The following is a 17,439-nucleotide window of genomic DNA, read 5'->3' as shown; positions in this document are numbered from 1 at the left end:
AGTACTGACATTTACTTAGGCCAAAGATAGTTGAACTTCTTTGGATAATAATCATCTGGAATGTTTTTAACTTTCTCTATAAGTTGTCACTGTGCAAGTTTTGGTAGGCTGTCCACTTAGAGAGACTGTAGAGTTTTATGTTATAAAGCAAATAATTGGTACAATAGGTTTCCTAGAGACAACTTTTGGAGAGCAGAAAATAATTAGAGGATCAGAGGGACAAAAATTAAACAGTAGGCAACATTTTATTAGAATTATATTAATACATCAGACATGTACAGGGAAAAAGATAAAAACATGTAAGGAGAGCTACCATAAGAAATATACCAAATACTAGATTTTTCTTGGATATGGCCTTAAATCCTCTACAAAATATTAGAGTTTAGCAAAAAGATTTGCAGAACCCTTGTTCAGCGGTCACCAACAGTCATATGAAAAAGTTTGGGCACCCCTATTAATGTTAACCTTTTTTTCTTTATAACAATTTGGGTTTTGCAACAGCTATTTCAGTTTCATATATCTAATAACTGATGGACTCAGTAATATTTCTGGATTGAAATGAGGTTTATTGTACTAACAGAAAATGTGCAATGTGCATTTAAACAAAATTTGACCGATGCAAAAGTATGGGCACCTCAACATAAAAGTGACATTAATATTTTGTAGATCCTCCTTTTGCAAAAATAACAACCTCTAGTTGCTTCCTGTAGCTTTTAATGAGTTCCTGGATCCTGGATGAAGGTATATTTGACCATTCCTGTTTACAAAACAATTACAGTTCAGTTAAGTTTGATGGTCGCCGAGCATGGACAGCACGCTTCAAATCATCCCACAGATGTTCAATGATATCCAGGTCTGGGGACTGGGATGGCCATTCCAGAACACTGTTCTGTAATTGTTCCTCTGCATGAATGCCTGAGTAGATTTGCAGCGGTGTTTTGGATCATTGTCTTGCTGAAATATCCATCCCCTGCGTAACTTCAATTTCGTCACTGATTCTTGCACATTGTTGTCAAGAATCTCCTGATACTGAGTTGAATCCATGCGACTCTCAACTTTAACAAGATTCCCGGTGCCGGCATTGGCCACACAGCCCCAAAGCATGATGGAACCTCCACCAAATTTTACTGTGGGTAGCAAGTGTTTTTCTTGGAATGCCGTGTTTTTTTGCCTCCATGCATAATGCCTTTTTGTATGACTAAACAACTCAATCTTTGTTTCATCAGTCCACAGGACCTTCTTCCAAAATGTAACTGGCTTATCCAAATGTGCTTTTGCATACCTCAGGCGACTCTGTTTGTGGCGTGCTTGCAGAAATGGCTTCTTTTGCATCACTCTCCCATACAGCTTCTCCTTATGTAACATGCACTGTATTGTTGACCGATGCAAATTGACACCATCTGCAGCAAGATGATGCTGCAGGTCTTTGGAGGTGGTCTGTGGATTGTCCTTGACTGTTCTCACCATTCTTCTTCTCTGCCTTTCTGATATTTTTCTTGGCCTGCCACTTCTGGGCTTAACAAGAACTGTACCTGTGTTCTTCCATTTCCTTTCTATGTTCCTCACAGTGGAAACTGACAGTTTAAATCTCTGAGACAACTTTTTCTATCCTTCCCCTGAACACCTATGTTGAATAATCTTTGTTTTCAGATCATTTGAGAGTTGTTGAGGAGCCCATGATGCCACTCTTTATAGGAGATTCAAATAGTAGAACAACTTCCAAGTGGCCACCTTAAATACCTTTTCTCATGATTGGATACACCTGCCTATGAAGTTCAAAGCTCAATGAGGTTACAAAACCAATTTAGTGCTTTAGTAAGTCAGTAAAAAGTAGTTAGGAGTGTTCAAATCAAGAAATTGATAAGGGTGCCAATACTTTTGCCCATACTTTTGCACCGGTCAAATTTTGTTTAAATGCGGATTGCACATTTTCTGTTTGTACAATAAACCTCATTTCAATCCAGAAATATTAGTCAGTCCATCAGTTATTAGATATATGAAACTGAATTACCTGTTGCAAAAACCAAAATTGTTATAAAAAAAAGGTTAACATTAATAGGGGTGCCCAAACTTTTTCATATGACTGTATAAGTTCACCGTTGCCAGAAAGGAGCACTGTAAATCTCCAACACCTCCTCTCTTGCATCCCCTGTGTGTCTCCTAATTAGTAGGAGCCAATGACTATTTATAGGGATCACACTATAACTTATGACACTGTGGGTTTGAAAATCAGAAGAGGTGAAAGGGATGCCACAGGTAGTAGGAGGTTTGCAATCCTTTGCTCAGGGAGCCATAGATAGATGTCTTAGTTGCTGGTCCAAAGTATTGAAACTGTTTTTACTCACCTCTACATATAAGTATGTGCTACCGAGAACTTACTGACAAATTTTAGTTTCAGAATTTTGGTGGAAATTTGACACAAAATATGGTACGTTAAAAGAAGTGCACAAAAATGGTGCAATGTGAATACACAGACTTACACAGGACTTTTATGGAGGCTATATTTTTCCATGTGTGTTGCTATGTTTTATTCCACTAATGGAGAGCAAATATTAGGAAATTACAGCAGATATATTTACATTACTGTATATTGTATAATTATTAGAGTTATACACTGACAAGCAAAAGGGTAACAATGTTCTGAATTTTTGACTTTCAGGCTCCATATCTCACCATTCACTACAGCTTAAAATGTGAGACTATCTTGTTTTATAGACAATTATATTGGCTACCTCATTCATAAATTTGACTTGCAACCATTTAGCATATGATTTGTTATACAAATTCTTGTCATTTAACTGCATTGTTACTGTTTTGCTCCTGATGGTGGAAAAATATTTTTCTTTGTGAATATGTGACGCCCTGGCCTATCAGGTCGTCACAGGGCATTGTGCAATCTGCCCTTCTGCATAGTATCCACCCTCCTTGGTTACGGGTCCTGGTCCTTTGGTTTTGCTAACAGCATAGCCAATCAAAATCCTAGGAACACTTTACACTGTACCCACCAGACACACCATTGGGGTAGGGGATAGTGACAGTGGAGCAGAGGAGAGTGAAGTGAACCAGGAGAGGAAGGAGGTGCAGGTGACTCTCAGAGAGAGAGAGGTCACCGGCCTGGAGCAGGGTTTCTGTAGCTACTAGGTGGCAGAAGTTGGTCTGGGCCTGGTAGGAGCTGGAACCCCGGTCACAGGGGATTGTGTCAAGGAGCACGGGCTACCGAGGAGGGCAGCCGGCGGCCTTGTGCTATCACCCAGCAGGGACCAGGGAACAACGGGGTACGTTGACCCTAGGCCGGAAAGTAGCTTCACGCATTCTGGTAATTTACCCGACGGGGGTCAAGACTTCAAGATTCATCCCCAAATTCGCTCCAAAATCAGGGAACTAGCGCACCGATGGGATCGGACTTTCCCAATACAGTCCAAAGAAATCCTACGCGTGAGCGGGACCCGAAGAGTTTTATACCTGAGGGTCCAAATAGAGACAAAGGTGCCAAGGGAAGGGCCACAGGCTAACAGCAACACCAAGGGCACGGACCTAAGTGTGTTCCCTACAAGCTACAGTGGTGCTCAGAACTCTAGTTTACAAGCTGTTGGTGTTGTTATTTCTAGACTGAGTGAGTACACTGGAAACCCCTTTTCCTATCCCCCACTGCACCCCAAGCACCAATAATCCAACAGGTCCCGGGACACAAACCCCCTACCCACGGAGGGGTAAACATCTGGCTGCTGCACCATCGTCACTGGGCTCCCCAGCAGCAGCGGTGGTTCCTCACATCCACGCACCGTGGGTGGCATCATGAACTTTCTAACTCCCTTGTACATATCCCCCCTCTTCTTTTAATTTGAGTGTCCGCGCGGACCCCCCAGATCCGGTGACCCCTTGAGCCACCGTGGCTCCGGATCCGAGCGGCTCGGCCGCTTGCACGGGGGCGGTACACCTCGAAAAACCTGGCATCACAAATAGGATCTGAGCAGGATCCACTTACCTGGGTGACGTGCACCTTGAAAGCCGAAAACCACGAAAAAGCACCAAAAAGTCAAGATTCTGTTTCCCGCCAATTCCGCCATTTTCCCGCCATCTTTTCGTGCCAAAACCCCATCTTCATCGAGAATGCGTGCAAAGCCTAAGCCCCGCCCCTCGTCTTCCTAAAGCCAGAGCCAGATTGGGGGCTGAGGCCGGACGCTGATGCCCCCTACTGGGAACGACAACAATACCAGCTACAGTCAGAAATTGCAACCCCAGACTGGCGATGACGGGAGCTTGCCGCTCGTGATCGAGAAGAAAAGGAGCAGATAAGGAGTGCTGCTTCCCTAGTATAAGGGCCACAGTGCCGTGGCCTTGTGGAGCGGTTTGACCCCGAGCAAGGTTGGGGGTTTATCCGTGAAGCAGACCTCACAGCGGAGGTGCATGTGTCTCGACGAGATGTGGCGCAGCACCTTCTGTGTGGCCACCCAGAACGTAATCTTCAGCCTGAGGAGATGGTTACCTATACCCGGCATTGCGGAAAGTGGGACTGGTATGCCCTGGAGGTAACCATACATGTAATGTTTGAAAAAGGGTATGTGTCAGCGTCAGCAGCACGTAGTAACAAAGAAGCATGTCTATGGGACCCGACAATCTATTACTAGTGTTAAAAAAAATAAGTGTTAATCCTGCTTTACACGGTACGATCTATCGTGCAATTTCACGATTGATCGTACCCGCCCCCGTCGTTTGTGCGTCATGGGCAATTAGTTGCCCGTGGAGCACAAAGTCGTTAACCCCCGTCACACGCACTTACCTGCTGTGCGACGTCGCTGTGGGCGGCGAACATCCTCTTCCTGAAGGAGCAAGGAGAAAAAGCTGTGGAAAAACAAGCGCAATAGGGTCTTACCCCAATATGTGAGGGGCAGGGAGGGGGGAGTCAAATTACTCACCAATTGCAGTTGTGAAAAGCCACAACTACTATAAACGCATGTATCGTCGATCCAAGGCTGCAGCCACCAAAACCGGTAGATAACAGAGAGCAAAGGATAGAGGTGTTCAATTGCTGCGCCAATAGATCACTTCAGCAGATGTTCACTTTATTGTCATTCAGGTCGACGCGTTTCTGGAGCAACTGCCCCTTCATCAGGACCACCAGGAATAGAAATAACATCCAATGTTGGGTTGGATGTTATTTCTATTCCTGGTGGTCCTGATGAAGGGGGCAGTTGCTGCAGAAACGCGTCGACCTGAATGACAATAAAGTAACATTGATCTGAACATCTGCTGAAGTGATCTATTGGCGTGACAATTGAACACCTCTCTCCTTTGCTCTCTGTTATCTTCCTGAAGGAGGAGAGACGTTCGGCGTCACAGCGACGTCACACAGCGACTGGCCAATAGAAGGGGAGGGGCTGAGATGAGCGGGACATAAAGATCCCGCCCACCTCCTTTCTTCCGCATAGCTGGTGGGTGCAACTGGACGGAGGTAAGCTGCTGTTCATCGTTCCCGGGGTGTCACACGGAGCGGCGTGTGCTACCCCGGGAACGATGAGCAACCGGCGCCATTTTAATTAAACGATATTATGAAACTGAGCGACGAGTACACGACTCACGATTTGTGAGCGATACTGCGTCGCTCGGAGGTGTCACAAAGCCCGACGTCACAAGCGATGCCGGATATGCGTCACAAAAAACGTGACCCCCGACGATCTATCGCACGATAGATCATCTCGTGGAAAGCACCCTTTACAGTACCAGTAGTTGCAATGCCATAGAATTGTTAGGTATCGGTGCTTTCGTTTGTTATTTTTCATAGTTTGTTATTCTCCATATAGAAAATGTTAGTGAATAGGTGCCTAATCAACCAGTTTTAATGAAAAGAGTAAAAATTACCAGATTTGCCAGCAAATTGTTGAAAAGTGCACAACCAGTTCATGGACTTAGTTTAAGTTTGATATATAAGTAAATCTGGACCACGGTCACAGGACTGGCGTGACCAACACAAACTTGTGTCTTGTATAATAGTTGCACCTCCTGTGCAAATCAGTCGTCTAAAAAACAACACCCGGGACCTTAACCCGGTCCCGGACCGACCATAGGTTTCCAGGAGGAACAGGTTGTTTGGGTGGCGGGTTATTGGGATCCAGGACGTTGGGACTGGACTGTCGCAGGAAGGGGCTGCAACAGAGTAGATTGAACCTCCGTTACCATAGAAACCGGCAGCGTCCCACCGTTGGGCGATGAACTCTTACCAATCTTAGTAACGTTTAAGTGAATTGCCTCCCCTGTGTGGGATGGACCTGTTAATAACAATGTGTTAACCTGTTATATTTTCCTTTCTACAGTTAAAAGCAAAATAAAAATAAACCTCTGGTGTCCTGTAGCTCGCGGACGAGCTACGTTTAACCAAGGGGGAATGTGACGCCCTGGCCTATCAGGTCTTCACAGAGTATTGTGCAATCTTCCCTTCTGCACAGTATCCACCCTCCTTGGTTACGGGTCCTGGTCCTTTGGTGTTGCTAACAGCTTAGCTAATCAAATCCTAGGAACACTTTACACTGTACCCACCAGACAAACCATTGGGGGGCCTGAAGGGAATAGGGCCGTCCACATAGGGGGTTGGTAGGGGAAAGTGAGAAAATGACAGTGGAGCAGAGGAGAGAGTAAAGTGGACCAGGAGAGGAAGAAGGTGCAGGTGACTCTCTGAGAGAGAGAGGTCACCGGCCTGGAGCAGGGCTCCTGTGGTTACTAGGTGGCAGACGTTGGTCTGAGCCTAGTGGGAGCTGTAACCCTGGTCGCAGGGGATTGTGTCAAGGGGCACGGACTGCCGAGGAGGGCATCTGGGGCCTTGAGCTATCACTGGGCAGGGGCCAGGGCATGACTGGGTACGTGGACCATAGGCCGGAAAGTAGCTTAATGCGTTCCGGTAATTTACCCGACGGGGGTGAAGACTTCAAGATTCATCCCCAACCTGCTCCAAAATCAGATAAGGAATAACGTTTGGAACACCATTCTAAGTCTGAACTGAGTGCAAAAACCTAAAAAAACATCACTATGGGGAGATAAGGTATGCACACCAGTGACTATGTAAGGGGAATACATGAAATAGCAGAAACTGCTGTGTGAATACTGACTTGAAAAATCCAATAGCTATATGTAAGAGTGAAAATGTGAAAAATGGAATCTGCATTACTGCCATGAACATATGAATCAAGAGAAATTTAGCTACTGAATTGATCAATGCAATAGAGCCCCAACACTACGCCGAAGCATTTCTCTACGTTGGGGTCCCTAGCTTGTGTGTGTCCTCTCATGCAGTTAAAAACCTTACCGTGTATGGGAAGCTGAGACCCAGGCTATTTATGCGTATGATATGGATTGGCAATAGGTGTGGTTGGGGAGGGTTCACAAACGAAAAACTATTAACAAATAAGGAATAACGTTTGGAACACCATTCTAAGTCTGAACTGGGTGCAAAGACCTAAAAAAACATCACTATGGGGAGATAAGGTATGCACACCAGTGACTATGTAAGGGGAATACATGAAATAGCAGAAACTGCAGTGTGAATGGCAGTAATGCAGATTCCATTTTTCACATTTTCACTCTTACATATAGCTATTGGATTTTTCAAGTCAGTATTCACACAGCAGTTTCTGCTATTTCATGTATTCCCCTTACATAGTCACTGGTGTGCATACCTTATCTCCCCATAGTGATGTTTTTTTAGGTTTTTGCACCCAGTTCAAACTTAGAATGGTGTTCCAAACGTTATTCCTTATTTGTTAGTAGTTTTTCGTTTGTGAACCCTCCCCAACCACACCTATTGCCAATCCATATCATACGCATAAATAGCCTGGGTCTCAGCTTCCCATACATGGTAAGTTTTTTAACTGCATGAGAGGACACACACAAGCTAGGGACCCCAACATAGACAAATACTTTGGCGTAGTGTTGGGGCTCTATTGCATTGATCAATTCAGTAGCTAAATTTCTCTTGATTCATATGTTCATGGCAGTAATGCAGATTCCATTTTTCACATTTTCACTCTTACATATAGCTATTGGATTTTTCAAGTCAGTATTCACACAGCAGTTTCTGCTATTTCATGTATACCCCTTACATAGTCACTGGTGTGCATACCTTATCTCCCCATAGTGCTCCAAAAACAGGGAACTAGTGCACCTATTGGATCAGACTTTCCCAATACAGTCCAAAGAAATCTTATGCGTGAACCCTGAGAGAAAGCTCACTCCGTTAGCCATACGGGTGAGCGGGACCCGAAGAGTTTTATACCTGAGGGTCCAAATAGAGACAAAGGTGCCAAGGAAAAGGCCACAGGCTAACAGCAACACCAAGGGCACAGACCCAAGCGTGCTCCCTACAAGCTCCAGTGGTGCTCAGAACTCTGGTTTACAAGCTGTCGGTGTTGTTATTCCTAGACTGAGTGAGTACACTGGAAACCCCTTTTCCTATCCCCCATTGCACCCCAAGCACCAATAATCCAATGGGCCCCGGGACACAAACCCCCTACCCACGGAGGGGTTAACATCCGGCTGCTGCACCATCGTCACCGAGCTCCCAAACAGCAGTGGTGGTCCCTCACATTACCACGCACCGTGGGTGGCGTCACTAACTTTCTAACTCCCTTTTACATATCCCCCCCTCTTCTTTTAATTTGAGTGTCCGCACGGACCCCCCGGATCCGGAGACCCCTCGAGCCACCGCGGCTCCGGATCCGAGCGGCTCGGCCGCTGGCACGGGGGCGGTACAAATACTACAAATTACAACCTTTTATCACATTCCCTAATACCTCCTAGTGTTATTAGGTTGATTCCCATGCAAAAACTCAATGCTTCAAATCAGGGAGCAGCCATGAAAAAGATTACTCAAAAAAAGAGAAATATCATCATCCAGTTCATCAATAGCTTACTCTCGGCCAAGAAAATTAATATACTGCATCATGTAAGAGCCATGACAGTTGAAAGAATACAAAATGAAGTCCGTCCATCCGTTCAAAAGCTAAGAGGAAGACGTCCAGGTAAATTATCAGAATCAGCAAGTCAATTCATCACACTGACTATTAAATCTGGTGCAATAAACATGGCTGTGGAGGTGGATTGCATATTGAATATGCTTCGTAATACTGAGAGCACAAACATCCATGAAAGCACCATCTAGAATGGTGGCCTGAAAAAAAGCTAAAGAAATGTTGGCTCGAGTATGCAAAAAAAGTATGAAAAATAGACAGCAGTAGTTTGGAAACGGGTGATTTGGAGCAATGAGATGAACATCAATAGACTAGGCTGTGGTAAGTGCAGAAAAGAAACAAGGGAAAATAGGGCTAATGGATCGAAAAATTGAAGGAACTGTCAAATTCAGTGGAGGAAGTCTGATGATATGGGGTTGTTTCCCAGCCAAATGCTTTGGATACTTGAGCAGGTTTGATGGTGGTCTTAATGTTGAGCTATATGTTAGTGTCCTACAGAATGAGTTTCTTGGAACAGGCGAGTACTATGGGAATAAAAAGGACGACAGAATGTTCCAGCAGGACAACAACCTGAAGTATATGTCGAGATTGGTGAAGACATGGCTCAATGACAATTAAGTAAAGGTCCTGTATTGGCCAACACAGTCCTTAAATCTAAACCCAAACAGTTGTCGGTAAAGTTGAACAAAAAGCTGTATATATATATATATATATATATATATATGTACCCAAGTGGACTGACCAATGTGCACCACATGTAGGGGAATGTGAAGAAGAGATCTGTGATTAGATTTTGGTTGAATCTGATCTAGAGCATGCTGAGGAAGATTCTGGCAGTGTTGAAAGGTAAAGGTGAATTTACAAAATGCTAACTAAATAATACAAATTTAAATTTAGATTTTTTAGGAGCAAAACAGTAACAATGCAGTGACATGACAAGAATCTGCACAACTAATCATATGATAAATAGCTGAAAAAGTCAAATTTATGTATGAGATAGCCAAGATGATTGTGCATAGAATTAAGGTAATCTCATGTTTGAAGCTGCAGTAAATGGTGAGATATGAAGTCTGAAAGTCAAAACATTGTTTTCCTTTTGCTTAGATGTGTAGTTGACACAGTAAAATGTATTTACTAGATGGAATATATTTTATACATGATGCTGGATTATATATGTATAGGTGAATAATAAACTGGTTGAAAATGTATTTACTCATATTACACTTTTTTTTAAAACTCGTTTTATTGAATGATGTATATAATAAAAAACTGGCAACAGTAGTATACTTCATAGTAGATCATATAACCCATACATATCTTAACACTTACATTAGCAATTCTGAGATTTCAGGGGGATAATATACAATGAAATTATCAGCTTCACAATACAATCAATAGTACAAAATATAAACAAAGCAGAACTAGGGAATTAATTAACTCTTTAACCTATTTGGGACTACTACCAGAAGGAAGTTGAAAGCCACAAAGGTTGCAGCACCATCGAGACAGTGCTAGGAAGCAAAGTTAGGCACATACCAAATCTCTTATACCAAATCTGAGGAACTGCTCAAACTCCCAGTCAATGGGGAGTCCAGCCAGCCACCCCAGACCTTTTCAAATGTTTGTGGACATCCCCTATTCTTAAAAACAAAGTGTTCGAATGAAGAGGTAGCATTTACCAGCCTAATCCACATTGAGCTAATAGGGGGCCGACTATCCATCCATCTGAGAATTATCTTTTTACAGCGTTTTCTTCAGAAAAGTGTTGTCATGCCATGTCCAATCTTCTGCGTTTAATACTCCGAACAGGCACAGTATAGGGTCAAGCGGAACCTCTAGATCCAGGATCGACGAGAGTAATTGCACTACATCCCTCCAAAATGCCCTGATGATATGACAGTCCCAAATCAGTTGCCAGAAATCTGCTTCAGCCCTCCCACACCTTGAGCAGCAGTCACTCCAGGAGCCCCCTATCTTACTCAATCTTACAGGAATAATATAGCTTTGATGAATAATGTACAAGTGGATGAGTTTGTTGTTCATGGCCGGGAATACAAGTGTATGAGATTCAACAACATCATCCCAAAGTATATCATCCAGCTCTGGAATGTTCAACCGCCACTTATCCAAGACAGACAGTGGGATGTTTTGTGCTTTGGCATGAATAAGGAAGGAGTAAAACTTGGTGATAAGACCACCAGGACCCTGGGATCTGATAGTTCCAATAATTGGGAAAGATGAGAATCTCACATTTTTCCCAGGGAACTGGCACTGAAACGCATGACTAATCTGGAGAAATTTATAAAAATGGGAGTCTGGAAAGTCAAACGTCGACTATAACTGTGCAAAGGAGTGAAACACATTGCTGTGTACCAAAGAGCCCACGGAAGTTATTCCCTTATTCTGCCACTCTCCAAAGCCACGAAGTCCCAAAAAAAGAGAGGTCCAGATTGCATAATAATGAGGTTTCCAAAGGAGTCTCAAGATAACCAAACACATTTTTAGCCTCCTTTCATATTTTAGTACCTAGTTTGTGTATCGGCAGCAACTTATGAGATGGGACATACTTGGGGTCAACCAGTAGAGGCCATAGGAGGGATCAGGCAACACAATCTGTATCCACGGGCCCAAATAATATTACACTATTTAAAAAAATACACAAAAATATTTAGCATCACATAGATATTTCAAACTAACATATTACCTCACTTTTTTGTGCACACTACAGTAATATAGTCATAAAACTATGAGATCAAACTCTTTTTAATCTTATATCCTTGACTTCCAATTTAACATTCTTTATCAGAAGTAAGAAATGAGAACAGACTTCTTACACATCAAATAGCAGTAAGCAACAGAAGTTAATTTTCTTTTGTAACCCTGGGAAAAGGCGATTGAATGTTTACAGTATGTTGGAGTCAGGGGAGTTGGAGAAGAACAGCTACTGTTTAGTTATGTCAAGAGTATGGCCTTTGGCCGACACTCATCGGGGAACTTCCATGTTTAATAAGTGAAGATTTTTATAATTTTTGGAATCCTTCTTAATATGAACATAATCAAAAATAATTGCCACTTAGTACAGTCTTAATTAGGGAACTTACGTTAAAGATTTATTTTAATATACAAAATGATAACCTAATTGATTCTGGATCAATATGAGTCACTACAGTGAGGCATAATTCCCTTCCATATGACAAGCATTAGGCCCTATTGAAACTAGATTTTTTTTTCAGTTGTGAAGGCAACCATCCATTTGTGATGATGTCACATGTATAGTATTACCTATCCATTTGTGATGCTTTTGTGTCCCCACTTGAAACTACATTCTGCATGTATTTAGTCAGCTACCAATTGTGCAAATCCTCCCATTTTAAAAGATGAGAGAGGCCTGTAATTGACATCATAGGTAGACCACAACTATGAGAGACAAAATAAGAAAACAAATCCAGAAAATCACCTTCTCTGATTTGTCAAGTTTTTTTTGCAAATTCTGATGGAAAATAAGTATTCAGTCTTCTAAAAACATGCAAGATTTCTGGCTCTCACAGACCTCTAACTTCTTCTTTAAGAGGCTCCTCTGTTCTCCACTGTAGTTACCTGTAGTAATGGCACCTATTTGAACTTATCAATATAAAAGACACCTGTCCACAACCTCAAACAGTCACACTCCAAACTCCACTATGGTGAAGACAAAGAGCTGTCAAAGGACACCAGAAACAAAATTATAGCCCTGTACCAGGCTGGAAAGACTGAATCTGCAATAGGAAAGCACCTTGGTGCCTTGGTGTGATAAAATCAATTGTGGGATCAATAATGAGAAAATGGAACACATACAAGACCACTGATAATCTCCCTCGATCTGGGGCTCAACGCAAGATCACACCCCGTAGGGTCAAAATGATCACAAGAATGGTGAGCAAAAATCCCAGAACCACATGGGGGGATCTAGCAAATTACCTGCATACAGCTGGGACCACCGTAACAAAAGCTACCATCAGGAACACACTACGCCACCAGGGACTCAGATCCTGCAGTGTCAGATGTGTTCCCCTGCTTTAGCCAGTACATGCCCGGGCCCGTCTGAAGCTTGCTAGAGGGCATTTGGATTATCCAGAAGAGTATTGGGAGAATGTCATATGGTCTGATGAAACCAAAATAGAACTGTTTGGTTGAAACACAACTTGTTGTGTTTGGAGGAGACAGAATGCTGAGTTGCATCCAAAGAACACCATACCTAATGTGAGACATGGGGGTGACAACATCATGCTTTGGGGCTGTTTCTGTGCAAAGGAACCAGGATGATTGATCCATGTACATGAAAGGAGCCATGTATCGTGAGATTTTGAGTGCAAACCTCCATCAGCAAGAGCAACAAAGGAGTGGCTTCATAAGAAGCATATGATGGTCTTGGAGTGGCCTAGCCAGCCTCCAGATCTCAACCCCATAGAAAACCTTTGGAGGGAGTTGAAAGTCCATGTTGCCCAGTGACAGGCCCAAAACATCACTGCTCTAGAGGAGATCTACATTTAGGAATGGGGCAATATACCTCAAGAGTGTGGCCAACCTTGTAAAGACTTAGAGAAAAATGTTTGACTTCTGTCATTGCCAACAAAGGATATATAAGAAAATATTGAGATAAACTTTTATTATTGACCAAATACTTATGTTCCAGGTGATTTTCTGGATTTGTTTTCTCATTTTGTCTCTCATAGTTGTGGTCTACCTATGAGGTCAATTACAGGCCTCTCTCATCTTTTTAAGTGGGAGAACTTGCACAATTGGTAGCTGACTAAATACTTTTTTCCTCCACTGTATATATACTGCTGAAAAAAATAAAGGGAACACTAAAATAACATTTTGTTGTTAAGTGTTCCCTTTATTTTTTGAGCAGTATATATATATATATATATAAATATATATATATATATATATATATATATATATATATATATAAAAACAACAGTAAAGCAGAGTCCAGCAATAACGTGAGCAATCCAGGATGCTGTTAAAAATTTTTTCTTTCTTTTTATTCATAGATCCATTAAAATACAGTGGTCCAAGCAATTCAGAACAGCATTATCGCAGGAAAGTAGCGCAGATAGGACTACGCGTTTCAGCAGTAAAATCCGCCTTCTTCACGGTCCAGATTCACGGTGATTTGCCGTTGTTCACATTTGTATGCATGGACTCGGACAAAGAGGGCAAATAAAAACAGTCCTTAATCATAAGCCTTTATGATTAAGGACTGTTTTTATTTCCCCTCTTTGTCCGAAATGCGTCAAGCCGCATGGCATTTAATCCGGAATACCTTGTTGACCAATTTTAAACAGATGAAATAAAGTTTCTATATTTTATTCCACGGTATTGGTGCTGAGTCCTTCCTTCCCCCTCCTCCATTCTTCATGGTAAAATAGCTGCTAGGAAACCACTGCTAAGGACAGGCAACAAGCAGAAGAGACTTGTTTGGGCTAAAGAACACAAGGAATGGACATTAGATCAGTGGAAATCTGTGCTTTGGTCTAATGAGTCCAAATTTGAGATTTTTGGATTTAACCACCGTGTCTTTGTGCGACTCAGAAAAGATAAACGGATGGACTCTACATGCCTGGTTCCCACCGTGAAGCTTGGAGGAGGAGGTGTGATGGTGTGGGGGTGCTTTGCTTCTAACACTATTGGGGACTTTTTCAAAATTGAAGGCATACTGAACCAGCATGGCTACCACAGAATCTTGCAGCGGCATGCTATACCATCCGGTTTGCGTTTAGTTGGACCATCATTTATTTTTCAACAGGACAATGACCCCAAACACACCTCCAGGCTGTGTAAGGGCTATTTGACTAAGAAGGAGAGTGATGGGGTGCTACACCAGATGACCTGGCCTCCATAGTCACCAGACCTGAACCCAATCAAGATGATTTGGAGTGAGCTGGACCGCAGAGTGAAGGCAAAAGGGCCAACAAGTGCTAAGCATCTATGGGAACTCCTTCAAGACTGTTAGAAGATCATTTCCGGTGACTACCTCTTGAAGCTCATCAAGAGAATGCCAAGAGTGTGCAAAGCAGTAATCAAAGAAAAAGGTGGCTACTTTGAAGAACTTAGAATATAAGACATATTTCCAGTTGTTTCACACACTTTTTTGCTAAGTATTTCATTCCACATGTGTTAATTCCTAGATTTGATGCCTTCAATGTGAATCTACAATTTTCAGAGGCATGAAAATAAAGAAAATTCTTTGAATGAGAAGGTGTGTCCAAACTTAACTTTTGGTCTGTACTATATCTATCTATCTATCTATCTATATATATATATATATATATATATATATATATATATATATCGTATGAAGTATTAAAATGGAGCGAATCACAGCTTCATTTAAATATATATATGTACCGCCCCGTGCTCGTCAGCCGAGCCGCTCGGATCCGGACCTTCAGTGGGTGGCTCAAGGGTCTCCGGACCCGGCGGTCCTGCGGTCACTCCAATCAAAAGGGGGATTGTGGTTTCGGGACGTAGGTATACGGCCGCAGCCGTGTTAAGTTCGTGACGCCACCCACGGGATCTGGTGAAGGTGGACACCACCGCTGCAGTTATGGGGCACCCGGGGGAGATGTTTAGCAGCAAGTTCTTAACCCCTCCATGGGCAGGGATGGTGGCCCCGGGACCCGTTGGGGGGATGTTTGGCGGTGCAAGGAGATGGGCGGCCGGAGGGCATTGATGTACTCACTATTAGTAAACACACGAGTCTCTGGTAAACCAAGGTGATGGTGGTCGGTGCCCGCAGCCAGCTGCAGTCTGGTCCCCCACCCAGCTGGTAGTCTCAGTCTTTCTCCCGCACCTGTTTGTGATGGTGGACTACCTGCGCTTGCAGCTTCAGGAGTCCGCTCCCGGCTTGTGGTTGCCTGAGGAGTCCTTTGCCCGCAGACGCTGGCCCATGGGATCTCTGAGCCATGGCGGTGGCTTTGTATCCCCCTCGTTGGGCTTTTGTCTTCAGTCGGGACTTTGGGTGGGACAGGACCTCTAGTCCTTGCCGCAATCAGTTAATTAGCTAGCCCCCAGTAGCTTCTGGACCTAGCTTCAGAGTCTGAGTACCCCTCTTTGTGCCTCGGTTTTCGATTCAGTTCCCCGGGTCTGTACCGGTGGGCCACTACCCTGTCCCGGTCCACCACGGTTCCACGGAGCCGTCTTCCCAGCTCCTGCAGACAGAGGCCTCTGTCTGCCTCCTAGCCAGAGGTACCAGGGCTCCTACCCCGGCACCTGCTCAAATTGGGTTTTCTCTCCTCTGCTGGAGCTGCACACAGCTCCAACCCACACACCTCTCCAACTTGAACTCTCAATCTCCGCTGTTTACTTTCCCGCCTCAGGCTGTCTGAACTCCTCGGTGGGCGTCTTTCAACTGCCTGGTTCCGCCCCCTGGTGTGTCCATGAAGCACTGGAGGGGGTGACTAGGGTTTTATGTGTTTGGCTGCTGTCACCTTGTTAGGGAACGCTGTAGTGCGGGGCCCTAACTGTGACTACCTAGCCCGGCCAGGGCGTCACATATATATACATATATACTTAAGGCCGCTTTACACGATGTCGCTAGCGATCGCACCCGTCCCCATCGTGTGGGTGTCACGGGCAAATCGCTGCCTGTGGCGAACAATATCACTAGTACACGTCACACACACATACCTTCCTAACGACGTCGCTGTGGCCGGCAAAAAAACTCTTTTTTAAGGGGGAGGTTCGTGCGGCGTCACAGTGACATTACACAGCGGGCCACCAATAGAAGCGGAGGGGCGGAGAGCAGCTGCATTAACGTCACTCCTACCTCATTGCCGGAGGACACAGGAATGCTGTTGTTTGTCGTTCCCGGGGTGTTACACGTAGCAATGTGTGCTGCCTCAGGAACGACGAACAACCTGCGTCCAAAATGAGCAACGATATTTGAGAAAGGAACAACGTGTCAACAATCAACGTTTTTTACCGTTTTTCGGATTGTTAGCGATCGCTTATAGGTGTCACATGCAACGATGTAGCTAACGAGGCCAGATTTGCGTCACAAATTCCGTGACCACAGCGATATCTCATTAGCGATGTCGTTACGTGTGTAACGGGGCCTTTAAACAAAGCTATGATTTGCTCCATTTTAATTAGGTTCTACAAAATTTGACAGTGCTTTGTTAAATGTTACCTGTCCCAGAAATCTATTTATTTAATTGACATGTCATTGTCAAAACTCGTTTGCTTTCAGTTACTAGAGATAAGCAAAATGATTCACAGGGGGTCGAGTTCAAGCCGAATTTCTTGAAATTTGTGTTTTTCTCACCAACTTGAATATTTTGAGATTCAATTTGCGGTTCAGAAAAAAACCTTCTCCAGTACCATTTTCCATACCACTAAAGAAAGCATCAGAACATGGGCAATCATCAGTTTTCATTGCTGCTCAACCTTAACCATAATACCCTGCAGCTATAACATCTTATTGATTATCACATGC

General features: G+C 43.6%; 1 pseudogene; it reads left to right on the top strand.

Annotated features, from left to right (window-relative positions):
- Positions 1-9,575, top strand: part of LOC142243908 (uncharacterized) — a 44,680-nt pseudogene extending 35,105 nt beyond the window's left edge.
- The last annotated feature ends 7,864 nt before the right edge of the window (positions 9,576-17,439 follow it).

The sequence above is a fragment of the Anomaloglossus baeobatrachus genome, chromosome 6 (genome assembly GCF_048569485.1).
Source record: "Anomaloglossus baeobatrachus isolate aAnoBae1 chromosome 6, aAnoBae1.hap1, whole genome shotgun sequence".
In the NCBI taxonomy this organism is placed as follows: domain Eukaryota; kingdom Metazoa; phylum Chordata; class Amphibia; order Anura; family Aromobatidae; genus Anomaloglossus; species Anomaloglossus baeobatrachus.
Note: the sequence above shows the minus strand (reverse complement) of the source record. Positions and strands in the feature narration are given on the sequence as shown.